General features: G+C 38.7%; 1 protein-coding gene across 1 annotated transcript in view; it reads left to right on the top strand.

Annotated features, from left to right (window-relative positions):
• LOC124763951 (protein UBASH3A homolog) overlaps positions 1-20,614 on the top strand; it is a 260,599-nt gene that overhangs the window by 208,013 nt on the left and 31,972 nt on the right.

Consider the following 20,614-nt stretch of genomic DNA (forward strand, 5'->3'; position numbering starts at 1 on the left):
TCAGAAAATGAATGTTTGGTTGTAATATTGTCTGTTGTAGGTTTAAAATGCTGGCAATGACAGTTTTTTTGACAGAAACCATGTACGGTTCAAATTTCGTTGTATCCGCAAATCAATAACTGCTTGCTTATATTTACTTGATGATATTACAATTTATTTGAATTATAGTGTCTTGTTAGAATATTTGTTACAACAAATTTCAACAATGTGCTACTGTGTCAGTTGGTAATTTTTTGTTGCATGATTAACACTAAATAATGGAGCACAGCTTGTATTAACATGTATATAAAATCAAAAGTTTTTGATTTTATATACAAAATATATGTTATTGTGAAACATAAATTATCCAGTAATTTATGTTTCACAATACTATGGCTGAAACCAAAAGTGTTTATCTTTTAACTGCCCACAGAGCTAAATCCTAGAAACTTTCGAATCAACAACCTATGCATAACAGTATTATGTTTATGTCATATCTTTGATATTACTTCTAATAGCCTCCCAGTTTTGAAATCTGGTATTAGAAGAATTCACAGAATAAAAGTAATAAATAATGGTATGTACCAGCTATCATATAATTTTCCCTAAAATATTTATTCACTTGGCAAAGAACCTCATTCTCGTCTGTTACGCACGTTAGTGTGTGCATGTTCTATCTTTATTTTTTTAGATTTAATGTGAGAAATGAGTAGTGTTGTTATGTTAATGCAGTTTTTTTCCTCTCTTGCCACAGGTTCTCACATCAGTTGATAACTTTCACATATTAATGTTTGATACAACTGTCTAAACTTTTTGAATTCACTCACATTATTGGGAATTTATTCTAGAACTATAGGCAGTTTGTAAGTCTCCATCTTTTATGCTTTCTACCTTTATTTCTTTATGTTGGTATTCCTGCCCATTCAAAATCCTGAGAAGATTAACATTTGTTTCAATTGGCTGCCATTTTATGACATAATTCTACATGTGACATTTGATACAGATAACAGTTCAGGTGTTTATTTCAGTCTAAATTCATTCACTAGAATAAAAGTTTATTTATTTTAACACGTTTTTATCAGGCCTTTTACTTGCCTGTTTGTTCAGTACATGTTTTTCAATTAATTTTAACCCTTTCAGACCTGAATTTTTTCTGGAGTGTAGAAAATTTTTATTTATGTGGCAATGCCTGTAACAGGGTGTATACACCCCGGGAAGATTGGGAAATCCAGGAAAAACCTGGAAATTTTTTCATCCGGGAGAAAGCCAGGAAAAACCCAGGAATTTTTCGGAATTCCGGAAATTTTTCATTGTTATCATTTTCAGTTAAATTTTTGTAATTTTGACTGGTACAAACTGATACCCTAACAGAAAATATTACTCTGTTGTACTACTGCAGAATAGTGCTGCAGCAATAAAACATAAACAAGAGAAAAAACCAAAACAAAATGTTAGTTGCAAAGGAAATGCGCCATTTACAACAACAAAACGCCTTGCACCCACAAGCATCTGCAAACAGCAAAATGTGCAAAGACCTTAGGATGAAGAGTATGCAATATTTCATAACAACAAACTGCTTCCGATGAGCATGACGTCACAACTGTTTACATTAGGTTCATTTGAGCAGTTGCCAATGAGATCACAGACATGCACAGTTGAGTCGTGTACGAGCAGTACCCTCTCTCACTTCTGGCTATTTGGAAGTGTGGTGTTAGCTGTGTCAGCAGTAGCAGCAAGAATGCTGATGCTAACTGGAGAAATTTTTCTGGCGTACCCAAGCTGCCAGATTCAGACTTCGGCATAGCCGTCAGAGTTGGCATGGGGAGGGGGTAGTCTCCACGTGACCTGTGTTTATTACAGCCAGCTTTATTCACATGATCACAAGATACCGTGAATAACACAGAGTATAAACCTTACAGCTAGTGCACTAGCGTCCTCTCAAGGGGGAGCTTACTGTGGACGCTGGTTACTGGTGGTGTGTATCCACCAATGATACTCTTATGCTAAACACAAAGCAGAAATAATTACAAGAATTAGCATAATTACTGTCAAAGAGAAATTTAGGTGAACAAGGCCAGTATTGCTCCCGAATGTTTGAAGCCTCAGGAGTCAGGGCAAACTAAACATTAAAAACTGGCTCCCTAATCAACGACCTCCCTGTACATCAGCCTAGTGATAGTCATTTTTTCAAAAAGGCTGAAGATCCAAGAAGTTCCACACAGCACCCATGTAGCAATGACTCTTAGCTCCTTAACATGGAAGCCAAGACAAAGGAACTGGCGGGCAGATGATGGTGCCCATATTCCCCTCTAGTTAAATGTAACGGTTGAGAATTCCATGCTGTGGGCTGCCAGCTGGAGAGTGCTGACCGCACGCCTGACCAACAGCATGTCGTACTTAGTCGGCTGCTGCTGGTGGCACCAGTTGTTGTACAGACATTTGCAGTTGTATTGTGTATGAGCAGTACCTTCTCCCGCTTCTGGCTACTTGGAAGTGTGGCATTAGCTGTGTCAGCAGTAGCAGCAAGCGTCTAGATTCTAACCAGAAAAATTTTTCTGGCACGCTCAAGATGTCTGCGCACGCACAGAGCAGTCTGATTTGGTGTGGCGAGGGGTTACTCTCCCTGTCACCCATGCTTACGTTTAGTGATTTTGCTGTTTCCTCTTTGTTTACAGCTCCCACGTCAAATGAAAAGAAATCAGTTTTCTGTGGCCGGGAGCTATCAAGTGACTTAAAATATGTTCACATAATTACAGAAGCCTAAAATATATTATTTGTTTGTTTTCTGATTTGATTTGATTTCCATGTTTTTGGCAGTCAAGCATTTATTGCCTTGCAGCACAATGAAGTTATTTTTGTCAGTTTGCTAAGGAAATTTGGCCATTATTAATCTTTCCTGCTGAGGTAATTAGTTTATTTGAAACGAAGTGTTTCATTCTACAGTATTGGCTAGTTCATTATGTTGCTGGATTTCAAGTACGCGTTTTCATCTTCTGGCACATATGACATTATGCCACAATAAAGATCCAGACATTAGATAGTGCAGTGCTGATACTCCAAGAAAATTTACATCCTGAAAACCACACTAAAATGCTTAATATCAGGTTTGGGCCTACTTCGTTGCGAATCTGGACATACGAATGTGCACTTAAAGTCGAATTATGCATTTTGGTATGGTTTATGAAATTCTGATGCTCTTGGAGTATCTTCTGATGTCCTATTTCTTTTACGATGTAATGTGAGATATCTTAATGCTTTATATGTATGAACATATGGGCTTTCTATGTTCTTGTAACTGCCGATGTGCAGCAACTCCTGTTTTCCGGCACTCTCTGTCAACTGTTGAAATGAACCTATTTCTAACAACACTCGGAAAAATATTGTGCCTCTTGGTTTGAAAAGCGTTACTTTCAAAGTAAATTACCTTTTATGCAAGGTAATTATGTTTCAAGCAAGAGTCTGATTCTCATTTAAAACTTCGAGACCAGCCACTTAGAAGAATTTTGAACTGAAAAGACTAGACGTTTATGTTATCATTGTTTTAAATTTTTCTAGAACATTTGTGTGATGTATCTTAAAGTGTAACATAAGCAAAAAAGACCAATATTACATGCGAAAGCTTAGCTTCTCTTGTAGTTTATGAATCTTAGAGACCAATATTATATGTGAAAGCTTAGCTTTTCTTGTAGCTACACTATGCATATTAATTTAAGCCATTAACTTTTTCTGTTTGTGTGTTCGCACTATTTTACAGTGATGTTGCTATTGACTCTGAATATCTGCTGTCATCAGCTGATGAGATCACTTGATGTGAGTTATGATTGACGTACAAAAGTGCATCACAATCTCAATTTCAATTCTTCGGAAACTGGCTTGTTGTGCTTGGTGGAATTTGAATTTATACTTTCGTAATACGAAAATATGGAGCATTCGTGTTGCTGCATATCAAAGAGCTTTCCGAAACTTTTTTCCTGGATTTTGTTTTCTAAAGTGCTCGAAAGTTTCAAGCTGGAGTATAAAACATTTTACTGTCACGTAACAAGAAAAAAGTATATTTTCACCCGTGAAAAAGTGTATTTTTTAACAATGACATCTGGGAAAAACCCGGAAATATCTTTTCGTTGTACGCACTTATACCCTGTCTTAAGTGATTTTTTTAATGATGTTAGAAGCAAGATTTATACAAAAATTTGTACCTATTTGCAAAAACATAATTTGTGTACTTGGCTTTGTTTTATGGCCTAACATAACTAACTACAAAATATTCTCTATTGTAAAAAATAGTAAAATGATCACTCAATAATTACCATGCAAAATAAGAATATTGAATTATACAATGAAGTGTAGTGAACCAGTCACATCCATGTACTTTGGTGGTCATGAGCTGCTGCGCACTGCTTCATTAACTTGCTGATATTTTCATAGTGATGCCCAAAAATTGGCAGCACTTGTGAATGATGAAACGGCTGAACATTTACAAACGTATGCCTCAGGTTTCCATTTTCTGTTGCAGCTAAGACACAATAAAAGTTAATGTACACAATTGTACCCAGCGATTCCGAAAGGGTTACACTAACTTCCTGATGAGCTAGACATTGAAACTTTAATTATGGTTCAGAAGCGTATGACATTGCAGTATGAACTTTCTTTCTTGTTTGATGTTTGGTAGAGGGTATTTTATTGACTGCTGTCATTTCCCAATGAGATAGATTTGAAACTTTCAACATATCTCTGAACTTGGTGACAAGACAGTATTAACCTGCTTTCATGTCTGATGTGGTGGAGCATACTTTGTGTATCACTACTATTTCCCCATTTTCTTATTCCATTTGCAAATGTTTCATGGCAAGAACAGTTGTTGGTAAGTCTCCGTGTGAGCTCGATTCCCTCTAATTTTTACCTCTGAAGTCGTTTTGTGCAGTAATCCATTGGAGGAAGAAATGTATTGGTTGACTCAGGCAAAGAGAAACTGAAATAAACCTAAAAATTACATCATCATCATCTCTCTCTCTCTCTCTCTCTCTCTCTCTGTCTCTCTCCCTCTCTCCTGCCCCCCCTCCCTCCCCCCCTCCCCCTCCCTTTCAGTGTGCTCCATTGCAGTGTTTGTAATACTGTGTGTGTGTGTGTGTGTGTGTGTGTGAGAGAGAGAGAGAGAGAGAGAGAGAGAGAGAGAGAGAGAGAGAGGGGGGGGGGTGGTGGTGGTGGTGGTGGTGGTGGTGGTGGTGGTGGTGGTGACGAGAGAAGGGAGATAGTGAAAGCTGGTACCAGCACACAGCCTACACCTCATGAATAGCACCAAGGGGGGCTGCCTAGCTTAATTTCCCCATCTGACACACGGATCACCATCAACAGTGCCACATGTCCTCACTTCATGAGACACTGTGAGGAGGTTTGGCATTTAAACCAGTACATTGGTGGTGATCAGGAACTTAATGCCACCATCTCTCCTCCACTTGCTAGCCAAATACTGACAGAGAAAATTTTTCCACAAATGACATCCGAACCACCTTATCCCCGAGTTGAGCACCACTGCACAAACATACATTAGTGACCTCGGGCATGGAGGCAGATTCACATGTCTCTGTTGTAAACTCATCAAAATGTTTAAAATTGATTGTAAAGATGCTGAGTCACGATAGGCACAACACAAAGATTCACACAATTACAGCTTTTGGCCAAAAGGCCTTTGTCAGCAGTAGACACACACACACACACACACACACACACACACGCAAACGCAACTTGCACATGCATCTACAGTCTCAGAGAACTGAAACCACGGTTTCAGTTCTCTGAGACTGCAGACGTGTATGCAAGTTGTGTTTGAGTGTGTGTGCGCGTGCCCGGGTTTCAGTTCTCTGAGACTGCAGTCGTGTGCAATGTGCAAGCTGTGTGTGTGTGTGTGTGTGTGTGTGTGTGTGTGTGTGTGTGTGTGTGTGTGTGAGCGCGCGCGTGCGTGCGTGGGTGTGCGTGGCGTGTGTGCGTGCGCATGTACTTGCACTTGTGCATGTGTGTGTCTACTGCTGACACAGGCCTAATGGCGGAAAGCTACAATTGTGTGAATCTTTTTGTTGTGCCTATCGTGACTCAGCATCTCCACTATATGGTGAGTAGCAACTTTGCTTCTCTGGTATTGTTACATTCCACCCTGGATTTTCCATTGTTTGATTAAAACTGATTGTAAAGTTTCACACACTCAAGACTACACTGCAGAAAATAATTATTTAAATACATTTTTAAAGATGTTTTCAAATGAGATGAAAACGTATAAAATAATTTTTGCTGGCACCATACAGTTTTATAACCCCATAGAGATGGTCCTGAAAATTTGTGCTTTTGAATTTTTTAATAGTAATGAAAATACTAGTTGAATTTAAAATGAAAAATGTGGGGTGCATGCAATACATAATTTATGTATAATAGTTACCTTTTGCATGTGCCCCAATTTTTCTTTTCTTATTTTGAATTCTACATGTATTTTCATAGCTATTAAACATTAACAGCCACAAATTTTCAGGATTATCTGTTTGCGGTTAGGAACCTGTAGGTGCTAGGACAAATTATTTGATACTTTCTAGTCCATCTTAAAAATCTGTTATATTAAAAAGATTTTTATGTAAAAAATTTATGTATTTGCTCTCCATAGGCCAATAAAAGATTTATTTTTTGATTGTGAAAACATATTACAGAACAATTACAGAAATGTAATATACGAGGGTCACTCCAAAAGAAATGCACAATATATATATTTTTTTTAAGCCATCTTTTATTCTGTATGTTTGAAAGTTTTACAGTGTGTAGATACATTCTTTAGGAACAATATTTTCATTTCTCCACATAATTTCCATCCTTCTCAACTGCCTTACACCATCTTGGAACCAGCGCCTGTATACCCGCACGGTAAAATTCTGCACCAACCTGTTGGAGCCACTGTTTGGCAGCGTGCACAAGGGAGTCATCATCTTCGAACCTTGTTCCACGAAGAGAGTCTTTCAGTTTCCCAAAGAGATGATAGTCACATGGAGCCAGGTGAGGACTGTAAGGCAGTCTGACATGTGGCCGTGGATTGTCATGCAACAGCAAAACATCCTGCTTTTGCCAATGTGGTCGAACACGACTCAGTCGAGCTTGAAGTTTCTTCAGTGTCGTCACATATGCATCAGAGTTTATGGTGGTTCCACTTGGCATGATGTCCACCAGCAAGAGTCCTTCGGAATCGAAAAACACCATAGCCATAACTTTTTCAGCAGAAGGTGTGGTTTTGAATTTTTTTTTCTTGGGTGAATTTGCATGATGCCACTCCATTGATTGCCTCTTCTTCTCTGGTGAAAAATGATGGAGCCATGTTTCATCACCTGTCACAGTTCTTCCAAGAAATTCATCTCCACCATTCTCATACTGTTCCAAAAGTTCGCTGCATACCGTTTCTCTTGTTTCTTTGTGAGCCACTGTCAAGATCCTGGGAACCCACCTGGCACAAACCTTTTTTAACGCCAACACTTTCAGTATTCTGCAAACAGTTCCTTCCCCTATCCCAATGTAGTGTGACAATTCGTTCACTGTGATGCATCTGTCAGTAGTCACCAATTTGTTAACTCTCTGCACATTGTCTGGAGTGTGTGCAGTATGAGGCCTGCCGCTGCGAGGACAATCCTCAATATTGCCATGCCCACTTTCATCACGTAACCTGCTTGACCACCGACTAACTGTACTGCGATTGACAGCAGCATCTCCATAAACCTTTTTCAACCTCTTGTGGATGTTTCCCACTGTCTCGTTTTCACAGCACAGGAATTCTATGACAGCATGTTGCTTGTGGCAAATGTCAAGTGTAGCAGCCATCTTGAAGACATGCTGTGACAGCACCAATCACTGGAACTGGTTGAACTAAGTTCAAAAACAAGCAGGAAGGATGTACCTACACACTGTAAAACTTTCACACATGCAGAATGAAAACTGTATTTTTACAAAAATAGTGTGCATTTCTTTTGGAGTGACCCTTGTATATGAATTACTCATTGTGGCAAGAATGAAGATAATCTACTCATCTGAGAGGCCCTTTTTAATACTATAGAAGAAAATTATTATTAAGAGTAGTTGAGAAATTCAGCATTTCCAGCTTTGTACACACGGAATTTACTTTTGACTTACAAAGCTTTTTGATTGGCGATGTGAACGAAGAGCTCATTTGTGTCACTAACATGGGAGAGAACCACATAGAGCTGGCTGTGCGAAAAGGATCTGACATAAGGGTCATGCCCGCAACATGCAGCATCTGGCTTTGTGCTTTATTTATGGGCATGGCAAAACATAAGCTTACTGGAAGTTGTACATGTTTAAAGCAAAATGCTAAATAAGTTGGAATAGGCAAGATGCAGGGCTCAAAGACTCACTTGCCTACACCATTTCCCATCAAAATTTCCACTTCTGTGATGTCATGTTGTAGAGAAGTAACTTTAACACATTGGAGCTGACGGATGTACTAGAGACATTCACTATTTTTAACCATAAAATCCGACGGATGTAGGCACCTCGTACATTCTCCACTTTCAACTTATTTATTTGTGATTTAAATGTGTGTTTTACATTTGTAAGTGGTGAGACTAATTGTTTGGCTTGTTGTAAGTGTATTATTGATGGTAGTGCATGCCAGTCTCTCGTGAGTGGTACCAGCATTACATGAACTGCATGTGCGCTCGAAATATTGTTGAAGGTTGTTTTGTTCTATGTGGGCTGCCATATTGTGCTATTGTGTGCATCCGTCCTATGTATAAAAATATATAAATAGTTAATATGGCTAACATACATCACTTGTCAAACTTAGAGACTGAAGAACTCTTGAACAATGGCTCAGAACTTGGCGATCATTCTGACGACATCGGCGATTTTTCAGAAGACGACAATGACTCATGTGAGCTGGAGAGCGAAACCTATGCTGCTGATAAAAACGATGGTAGTGAGCATGAAGAAGCAAATGTACAACTTTCTATTAGGTTTGTCATTCAGTTCAACAGCCTGCCCTTCATAATGAACGGTGTCATTTTGATGCATTCCCTGAATTACCTCTTTTAAAGAAAGAATAGGTATTCAGGTTCCTGTTGATACCTTATCAACAGAACTAGACCATTTGTTGCAATTTTTTGATCACAGCATGTTCCTTAAAGTAAAGTCAGAGACAAATATATAGTCTACTGATACTATTTCTGAACTTTGCTGTTATAACAGAATAAAACCAAAATCTTTATGGAAGATATGGAGAGCAGTGAGGATACATGAAGTATATCAATTTTTTGCAATTGTTTTGCATGTTTGTGTTGTAAAGAAACCTAAGCTTAGGGATTATTGGTCTGAAGACCCTGTGCTTGCTTCACCATTTGCTTCTCAGCTAATGTTATGAGACAGATTTTTTTGCCGTATTCAGGATGCTGCATGTGAACAATAATGCACGATGGATACCTCAACAAGAACCAGGCCATGACCCTCTGCATAAATAAGACATGTTTGGGACTTTTTCACAGAAAGATGCAGAAAAGTCTTTTATCCATCACAAAATCTGACTGTGAATGAAGCAATATGTCCTTTTTGTGGAAGAATTGGATTCCGTGTTTATATGAAAGACAAATCTGAGAAATATGGGATAAAACTGTATGTTGTAAGTGTTGCTCAAACAGGTTACATGTGCAATGCTGAAGTTTATACTGGAGGAAAAGGAAATGTTGACAATTCTGTCAAATCCCTGCTGCTTAGGCTATGTTCCTCTTACTTGGGAAAAGAACATGTGGTATACATGGTCAGATTTTATACAAGTCCTGCAGTCCTTGAAGAACTATGGGAAAGAAATACATTGGAAGTTGGAACAGTGATGAAGAACCTGATAGGTTTGCCTAGAGACCTTTTAAATCAAAAACTAAAGAAAGGAGAAATGACATTTCGTCACAGAGGACACCTTTTCTATTTGAAATGAAAGACAAACGTGATGTGTACAGGTTGTCAACACAGCATAAGATGACTGCTTCACATGTCAGTGTAAAATCCAGGAGTGGATATGCTGAGGTGGTAAAGCAAGACATTATTCTAGACTACAACTTGTCTAAAACAGGTTTTGACAGAGGAGACCAGTTGATGAGTTACTATGCCTTCCAGCAAAAGACTGTAAAATGATGGAAAAAAGATTTTCTTCCATATTTTTATGAGGGCAGTTGTGAATGCAAACATTATTCATAATATAAAAAAAGAATGCATTAGCAGAGTTTATCTGTAATTAGCAAAGCAGTTGTATACACTTGTTATGTAGGTATTGAATGTTTTGGTCCAGCACTTCGGAACCTATTTTATTTTTCCATAGGCGATATTTAGGTTTACCATTTTTGTAATAAGACGCCTCTTAGTTTCACATATTAGTAACTTACATTCAGTTCAATAAAAATATGTGAGAAAATACAGTTTTACAAAAAAAAAATTGGATTGTAATTTATTTACATGTAAACCTCCCTTACCTAGGCCCTTAGTTCTTAAGAACTTACTCAGTTATGTAGTCACTGCATCTAAACTATTACAGTTTTTACGGATGTTCACAGTTTCCCCTCTCTGTGTATTGATCACTAACAGATCTTCTGTAAGGAAATGCTACTCACTGCAATTTTAGATGTTTTGTTGAAGCTTCTAGTAGACTGAATTAAGTTTTCTCATTTAACTAACAATTTTCTGTTCACTACTTCTTTGAAGTGAATTAGTACCTTGACGTGTGAAGACTCCTTCATAGTTCCTGCTAGATTCATCTGCTGAACTATTCTGCAAACTTAACTTGTTGTTAAAATGTTAGTTCAACTGGTGTGTCCTTATTTCTGGGCAAACATCTACTGTGGAATTTGGCACTACGATTACCATGGGATCACTTATTACAAGAAATTAATTCTTTATCGTAAAGGGCACCCATACTATAATTCCAGTTTCAAAACACTATAGAAAGAGAACACTGCTCAGAATGGTATCAGATTTGAACAGCATATTATCAACGTAGAGGGAAACGTCAAAACATCATGGGGAGGGGGGAATTAACAAATGGTTGACCAGTAGATGGCACTGTAAGTATCAGAATATGCACACCAACACAGTCACAGCCCACAGCTTTTGCTCAGTTTGCATCTGAGATGCCTAAAAAGACTGTATCCATAATGGATCTTGCACTGCTCATAAAGCTCTTTTTCAAGAATGATTACTGTGTGCCACTAGCCCTGCAGAAGGTCTGGACACTCAAGAGTGTGAAAGAAGGCATTGGTATGATGTCTGTCGAGGGTATGGAGAAGATGATTACAAAATAAAAATAAAAAATTTCTTCTGCAGTGCAGTTTTGCAGAGGGAAGAAATAAGTTGATCTGACACGTGTTGAAGATGTGATCACAGCACTGCAGGAGGGGTCGAGCGGTGGTGTGCAAACATGCAGTGCATGGAGAATTGCCTGAATGTTGGACATGACTGCATGCAAGGTGCATAAAATCCTAAAAAACTCCCTTCATTGCTATACATGATTGATTGACAATTCATACAGTGAACAGTTGTTTAAATACAGGTGTTAGAAGTATTAAAATATAAAACTGAATGAAAAATCCAATAGTCTGCTTTAACTGTATTTATTTAAGTCAATAAGAGACCCACACAACAGGTTTCACAACTTTTAAGTTGTGCCTTCTGGTGTATGCCTTTACAAATTTTTTTGTTTTTATTTTATTTTATTTTATTTTTAATTAATGCTTTGACAATCAGGAACTGAAGTTACCTGAGATATCTTAAAGTACTGATGGAATAGACTTAAAATGGAAGAAAATATTATGCATCTAGTCAGGGAACTAGATGTGAATCACATAAGCACCACAATTGAATGGACCTACACGTATTTAATAAATAAAATTTGTAATTTCATACCAAAAGAAGGTTACTCGCATATGCTGTGTTATACATTAGATTGAGTAGTTACAGATTGGTACAGAGTGACAATTGTCATTGCTAATCAAAGTTCTCAGCCCTCCTCAGTTGATAAAAACCATCATCAATGATGAATGTCATGTCTAAAAATTGAAAGAGTAGAATTTGGGATGATAATAAACAGTTAGATCTCCTTGAACCTTAATATATTTTGTCAATGGACCATCAATTTTGATCCAAATATTAATCCTCTCATTAGCATTAACACGTCTTCTATTTTTTGTGTACAATAAAAATGGCTTGTCTGTTAAGACAACAGCTGTACCACAATTCCTATCGCCCTTCACTCCTATAGAGAAGGTACGATAAGCTACAATGTCTCTGTCATAGTAAGCCTCCAATCCTTCCAAAGGCTTATCACTACCACGTACTAGAGCAACAGTTAACCAACCATTACCAGTAATGACAATTACAGATGGATGTCATTTTGCTTTTTATCTGGTTTTTGGCCTCAGGACAGTTGGAAGTGATTTTTCCCATCCAATGTGGTACAAGCCTTCCTGTCGTGAATGAAAGATTTATGTAACTAATAGTGCCACAAGTGTTGATTGCTGAACTTGAGCAGTCTCACACATTGAACAATACAAGTGGTGTAATATGCAACTCAAGCCACAGCTGTCATATTGCAGTTCATGTGTCATTTTTATCCAAATCCATTTATGTTACGACGCTTAAGATGTTTCCCCTTGGATCAATAATGTGCTTTTCACATTTGACGTCATTCTGAGCAGTTGTTATCTTTCTACAGCGTTTTGAAACTGGAACTTTAACTATGGACATACTATATTTTTCAGTGCTGTTATGTTGTATTTGTCCAATTATATTTATATTTTAAATCTGAAACTATTAGGTTGGTACATAAGTTCATAGCATTTTTGTTTTGGATGTTGGTATTCCAGTTGCTATAGGTTTATTTATGCGGATATGTGGTGCTCAGTGAGAGTGCAGATCGGCCTTGAGGTGTGCCGAGATAGCCCATGCAGTTGTGGTAATGCTGTGTGCCGGATGGTGCAGTGGTTACCACTCCTGTCTAGTAAGCAGGAGATCCCAGTTTGGAATCTCTGTCTGGTACACATTTTCGCCCGTTGCCACTGTTTCTGCTTAATGTCCTGCTGCAGCTGACAGCAGTGATCCCCTTCAGTTTACGCGTATAAGGTTTATTTATCATTTGCCATTTTCATTTGTAGTACATTGTTGCTGTTTGAGTTTAAATATTGTCATTTTGTCATTTGGAGATAGTGATTGGGGTGGTGGGCACTAGAAAATCGAATGTCAAGTGGAGAAATCAGAAAAACATGTTCAACATATTCTGCTGTTTGAGTTCAGTGGAGGGGTGACAGCAGCTAAGGCAGCCAGAAGCATTTGTGCAGATATGAGGATAATGCCATTGGACAGTGCATGGCAAGAAAATGGTTTTCTCATTTTAAGGAGACTAATTTTGACATTAATGACTCCCCATGTTCAGAAAGACCTTCAGGGTTTGATGAAGATCATTTGAACACATTAATCTGCAGTGATCAACATAAGTGAACTTGAGAACTGGCAAATGTGATGAACTGTGCTCATTTCACCATCATGCAACATTTGCATGTTGTGGGCAAGGTTCAAAAATTAGATGTATGGGTACCACATGCAGTAAGCCAAAATTGCAAAAATCATTGGGTGCCGATATGTGCATCTCTGCTTGCTCGTCATCAGCTGCCTCATGAACAACAGTGACCATTCCTATGCTGTGTCGTTACTGTGACAAGAAATGGTTGCTTTGTTCTTGAGCTCAAAAAAAGCAGCAACTCCCTGTACAAAGATCTGTATGCATCCACAAAAGATAGTGTTATTCATCTGGTGGAACAGCGATTGTGTGGTGTATTATGAATTGCTTTCAATGAGGTGTAACCATCACTGCTGACAGTTATTGTCAACAGCTGAGATGTCTGGCAGATAGAATCTAAACACAATGATCAGAAAGACTGTGTGAAGTGATGCTACTCCATGATAATGCCCACCTGCATTCTGCTAAACTGACAAAAAACATTATACAGGAGGGGTTGAGAAATCCTTCCACACCCACCTTATTCTTCTGATCTTGTGCCTTCAGATTTTCACCTTTTCCACTCTCTATCGAACAGTCTTCAAGGAAGTTCCTTTCCAGATGAAAATGTACTCCAAACATGGCTCAATGAGTTCTTCCCCTCAAAACCTGTTGATTTCTACAGTTGCGGAATTGAAAAGTTCCCTGGCAGACTGTGGAAATATGAAGGAGAATATATTATTGATAACTAAAGTCTTTATTATGCGCATCTGTTTTATTTATTAAACATACAGAAAGATGCTGTGAATTTATTCACCAACCCATAACAGGAGGTTGTATAGGTGCAATGGGCTCATTATATGGATGACCAAAGTTATCTCTCCATCTGTTAATGTTGTTTTGATAATCTGTACCCTTAGTTATCGTACAAAAACAATATTTTTCACACCGCAGATCACAATTTTCTCATATTGACAATGTTATTTCTGCTTTTAAAGTGTCAATGTACTAAATAGCACTTTTTTAATTTCGTCTCATGACTCACAATCGATGTAAGTTTCAGTGATAACGCATAGTAGAGAGCACATGAAAGTTAGCTTGACATCACATCAATATTTATACTCCTATTAAAATTACTTTGTGATTAAGAAATTGTAGTGGGGGAGGTTGCAGGGAGAGGGGTTCAGGGAGAGCGCAGTGATGCCAATGTGCAGCCAGCCACATTTCACAAGGTTCTGCAAAACAGGCCAAACAGGCCATGCGCCAAGCATGTGGCACTCGAGTAAGAGGTATGATTGGATAGCAGCTAGCTCTTACCACTCGACTTGCTGAAATGTCAGTTGCAAAGTAATGTTAATCAGAGTATAACTAGACACACACTGTCCTGTTGGTTACTTGCTGACTGTGTGTGCAAAGCAGAAATGTTTAGGTCAAGTTGTTGACAACACTGGAAGAGTTATTCCAGAATAAACCAAGATCCTTAATATGTGCTTGCAATGCACATAAAAGAAAACAAAGCCAAATTAGTGTATTTACCAATACAAGGCAACATATGTTTTGGTGTGTTAAGATGTTTAACTGTACGCATCTTGTAGAGATGAAATTAAATCTTTTCAAAAAATGATGTGCACTGATTCACAACTTAATTTTAATTCGTGAGTATGTCTTCTTGTGGATAACCTTGGCCTCCGAATCATTGCTTCTCTTACCTTCTCAATGTTTTCCAAGTCCTTACAGTCATATTCAGATAAGGTGGCTTCTTCTTTAGAGCACCTCCTGTTCTCAGATTGCGAAATGCCTAAGAATTGTGCTGTAGCTGTGAATGTTGTCTCGATGCCCAAAGCTCAAATTCAAAAAAGCCACTGAGGTGCCATGGCAGACTCAGACTCACTATTGTGTGCACATGCATCATATGGAAACACAAAGTGCTCTACTGCCCATTTTCCCCATCTCTACTTAAATGGCTGTGTATAGTGAGGGCACCTGCTCAATCTAAGCCGCCCGAAGTGGCCGTGCGGTTCTAGGCGCTGCAGTCTGGAACCGCGAGACCGCTACGGTCGCAGGTTCGAATCCTGCCTCGGGCATGGATATGTGTGATGTCCTTAGGTTAGTTAGGTTTAACTAGTTCTAAGTTCTAGGGGACTAATGACCATAGAAGTTAAGTCCCATAGTGCTCAGAGCCATTTGCTCAATCTATCACCCTATTTGCCTAGGTGCTGCACATTAGCAGCATGAAAAATTTCCAGTTCCCTTTGGTCACCATGTGCTAAAAATGATAGTCATGAAGTTTTAATGAAATCCTCTTGGCACAGATCCCTAGAAAGCCACTTGTGGAGACAAAACAAAACGGCACAATGTTGACTGTCTGTGCTGAGTTGTTGGATGTGTACTGTAGCAATGCACCATCATCTGACAGTGTGGTTAGGTACTGCAGATGTTACCTGTGTAGACAAACAAATCCTGACTGTGAAGAACAGTGTGGCACATTCCCTCTCATCCACGTCTACTTCTACATGATTATTCTGCAATTCACAATTAAGTGCCTGGCAGAGGGTTCATCAAACCACCTTTAAGCTACTTCTCTACCATTTCACTCTCAAATAGCATGCGGAAAAATGAACATTTAAATCTTTGTGTGTGAGCACAGATTTTTCTTATTTTGTTATGATGATCATTTCGAAGGTCCTGCCACAGTGAAAAATACCTTTGTTTTTGGGTGTTGTGTGATGTCCTTAGGTTAGTTAGGTTTAAGTAGTTCTAAGTTCTAGGGGACTGATGACCACAGATGTTAAGTCCCATAGTGCTCAGAGCCATACCTTTGTTTTAATGATTGCCATCTCGATTTGTGTATCATATGCATGACATTTTCTCCCTTATTTTGTGATGGTATAAAATTGGCTGTCCTCCTTTGAATTTTGTGGTGTCTTCCATCAATCCTATCTGCTGTGGATTCCACTCCACACAGCAGTACACGAGAAGAGGGCAAACAGGCTTAGTGTAAGCAGTCTCTGTAGTAGATCTGTTACGTTTTAGAAAACATTCTTCCAATAAATTACAGTCTTGGGTTTGCTTTCCCCACAACATTATCTATGTGATAAATATCATTCATAATTGTTATCACTAAGTATTTAGGTGAGTTTAGAGCCTTTTGATTTGTGTGATTTTTCGTATAACTGAAATTTAGTTGATTCTTTTTAGTGCTCATGTGGATGAGTTCACACTTTCCATGATTTAAAGTCAACTGCCACTTTTTACACCATACAGATATCTTGTCTAAATCATATTGCAATTCACTTTGATCAATGATGACTAAACATAATGGCAAATGACATCATCATTTACAAATAATGTAAGAGGACTGTTCAGATTATATCCTAAATTGTTTAGGTTAGGCACAACAGAGGGCCTGTAAAACTTCCTTGGGGAACACCAGATATTACTTGTGTTTTACCCAGTGACTTTCCGACAGTTATTACGAACTGTGACCTTTCTGGCAGGAAATCACGAGTCCAATCACACAACTGACATGATACTCCATAGGCATGCAATTTAATTAGGAGTCGCTTGTGAAGAACTGTGTTAAAAGCCTTCTGGAAATTTAAAAACATGGACTCAATTTGACGCCCCTATTGGGAGGACTCATTACTTCGTGAGAACAAGAATGGTGTTTTCTGAATTGTACTGTCTGTTGCTCAACAAATCGTTTCCTTCAAGGTGATTCATAATGCTTGAGCAGAGTATATGTTCCAAAATCCTACTACAAATTGACATTGATGATATTGATCTGTAGTTCAGCAGATTACTCTTATTTCTTTTCTTGGATAGTGGTGTGACTTGTGCAACTTTTCATTCTCTGAGTATGGATCTTTCTACAAATTAGTGGTTGTGTGAGTGGTTGTATATGATTGCTAAGTATGGAGCTATTGTATCAGCATAATCTGAAAGGAACCTGACTGGTATATGATCTGGACTGGAAGCCTTGCCTTTATCAAGTGTTTTAAGCTGGTTCACTGCACCAAGGATATCTACTTCTATGTTCCTCATGTTGGCCGTTGTTCTTGATTTGAATTGTGGAACATTTTCTTTGTTGTCTTTTGTCAATGAATTTTGGAAAACCATGTTTTGTAACTCTGCTTTAGTTGCACTGTCATCAACAACACCATCATTGCTATCATGCAGTGAAGGTATTGATTGCATCTTGGTGCTGGTGTACTTTACATACAACCAGAGTTTCTTTGGGTTTTCTGCCAGATTTTGAGACAGAGTTTCATTATTGACACTATTAAAAGCATCTTGCATTGAAGTTTGCACTAAATTTCAAGCTGCCGTCAAATTTTACCAAACTTGGGGAATTAGTGTTCTTTTAAATTTGGCATGCTTTTTTCGTTGCTTTTGCAATAGTATTCTGACCTGTTTTATGTATGATGGGGAATCAGCATCACCCCTTATTAATTTATTTCATACATATCTCTCAAGTCTCATTGATACTATTTCTTTGAATTTAAACCACATCTGGTCTGCACTTACATAGGCAGATTATAAGGATTGGAGACTGTCTCTTAGAAAGGTGTCAAACAAAATTTTATCTGATTTTTAAGTATATATATTTTGAATTTATTTTTGGTGGTTTTGGATGTTACGACATTCAGGCTAGCTGCAACAACCTAATCCCTGTGTGATCACTAATCCCTGTACCTGTCATGATGCTCCTTGTTTGGTCAGGATCATTTGTTGCTAAGAGGTGAAGTATTATTTTGCAACTATTTACACTTCTCGAGTGGGCTCCTGAATTAGTTGTCTAAAATAATTTTCTGCAAAGGCATTCAGTATGATTTCAGATGATTTTTATGCCTACCATTGACTTTAAACACGTATTTTTGCCAACGTGTAGTGGGTACATTGAACTGACCACCAACTATAATTTTATGAAATGACACTCAAATTTTCATTGAACTGTTCAGAAACTGTATTATCTGAGTCAAGGGGTCATAAAAGGAACCAATTATTAATTTGTTCTGGTTGTCAAGTATAACTTCTAACCATACTAAACCACAGGAACTGTCAACTTCAATTTCACTAAAAGCGAAGTTACACTATGTGATCAAAAGTATCCAGACACCCCGAAAGCATACATTTTACATATTAGTTGCATTGTGCTGCCACCTACTGCCAGGTGCTCCATATCAGCAACCTCAGTAGTCATTAGACATCGTGAGAGAGCGGAATGGGGTGCTCTGCGGAACTCACGGACTTTGAGTGTGGTTAAGTGATTGGGTGTCACTTGCCTCATAAGTCTGTACGTGAGATTTCCACACTCCTAAACATCCCTAGGACCACTGTTTCTGATGTGATAGAGAAGTGGAAATTTGAAGGGACACGTACATCACAAAAGCGTACAGGCTGACCTCGTCTGTTGACTGACAGAGACTGCCGACAGTTGAAGAGGGTTGTAATGTGTAATTGGCAGACATCTATCCAGACCATCACACAGGAATTCCAAACTGCACCAGGATCCACTACAAGTACTACGACAGTTAGGCAGCAAGTGAGAAAACTTGTATTTCATGGTCAAGCAGCTGCTCATAAGCCACACATCACGCTGGTAACTGCCAAACGGCACCTCGCTTGGTGAAAGGAGCGTAAACATTGGACAATTGAACAGTGGAAAAATGTTGTGTGGAGAGACAAATCATGGTACACAATGTGGCGATCTGATGGCAGGGTGTAGGTATGGCAAATGCCCAGTAAATGTTATCTGCCAGTGTGTGTAGTGCTAACAGCAAAATTCGGAGATGGTAGTGTTATGGTGTGGTCATGTTTTTCATAGAGGGGGCTTGCCCCCATTGTTGTTTTGCGTGGCACTATCACAGCACAGGTCTACATTGATGTTTTGAGCACCTTCTTGCTTCCCACTGTTGAAGAGCAATTCGGGGATGGCGCTACATCTTTCAACATGATCGAACACTTGTTCATAATGCACAGCCTGTGGCGGATTGGTTATACAACAATAACATCCCTGTAATGGACTGGCCTGAACAGAGTCCTGACCTGAATCCTATAGAACACATTTGGGATGTTTTGTAACACCGCCTTCGTGCCAGGCCTCACCAACCGACATTGATACCTCTCCTCAATGCAGCACTCCATGAAGAATGGGCTGCCAAGAAACCTTCCAGCATGTGATTGAACATATGCCTGCGAGGAGAGTGGAAGCTGTAATCAAGGCTAAGGGTGGGCCAACACAATATTGAATTCCAGCATTACTGATGGAGGTCTCAAAATTTGTCAGGGAAAAATGCTAAAACTTGTTTGTAAATCAGGGAAATATCAGGGAATTTCACTTGGGGAAACTTGTGGCAACCCTGGATGCTAACAGATTATTATCCAAAGAGGCAAATTGTTACAAAAGCAAAACAACATTATCTTCTAATGAGGTTACAGGAGGATCTGAAGATAGCATTACACGAAACTGTCCCAGCTGGTCACTTTGCTCCAGCAGTGCCACAGCTCATTCTACACAGTACTCACTGTTAGCCACACATGCTACTTCTTTGGGATCTCAAATTTTGCCCCAACCACTTATTTTTGTGACTTGATACCCAGTGACTTCCTTGTCTTTCCTTGCGTGAAGAAATAATTGATTACAGGATTTCCAGAATCATGACAAGATGGTTTTCAAAGTGTAACATTTCCTGAACATCCAAAGTGTGGATTTCACCACTACCCAAGGTCCCTACCAAGTTGACTATCATTGGGAAAAATGTGTCACATTGAAAGGTGAATCAGAGTAGAAGAACTAACAGCGTCACCAAGTTTCTTGATTGCAGTAGGATATTTTTGAGGCGATAATTAAAGCTTCATGACTTCCCCTTGTACAAATAAAAAACTGTGCTTTAGACTGGGACTCTGACCTGGCACTGGGCTTCCATATGCTGTACTCAAATTCCAGATTGCCACATTCACCTCCACATTTCATTCAAACATTACAAAAGGAAGATACTCTATATAGTACCCCAGTTACAGCAATGAAACTACAATTTATCCATTTTCTTTGGAATGATAGGCCTACAGCATTGTGGGAGGAGAACATGTGTTGACTTTGCAAGAAATGGAGAGAGGGCCATT

The sequence above is a fragment of the Schistocerca piceifrons genome, chromosome 1 (assembly GCF_021461385.2).
Source record: "Schistocerca piceifrons isolate TAMUIC-IGC-003096 chromosome 1, iqSchPice1.1, whole genome shotgun sequence".
NCBI lineage: Eukaryota > Metazoa > Arthropoda > Insecta > Orthoptera > Acrididae > Schistocerca > Schistocerca piceifrons.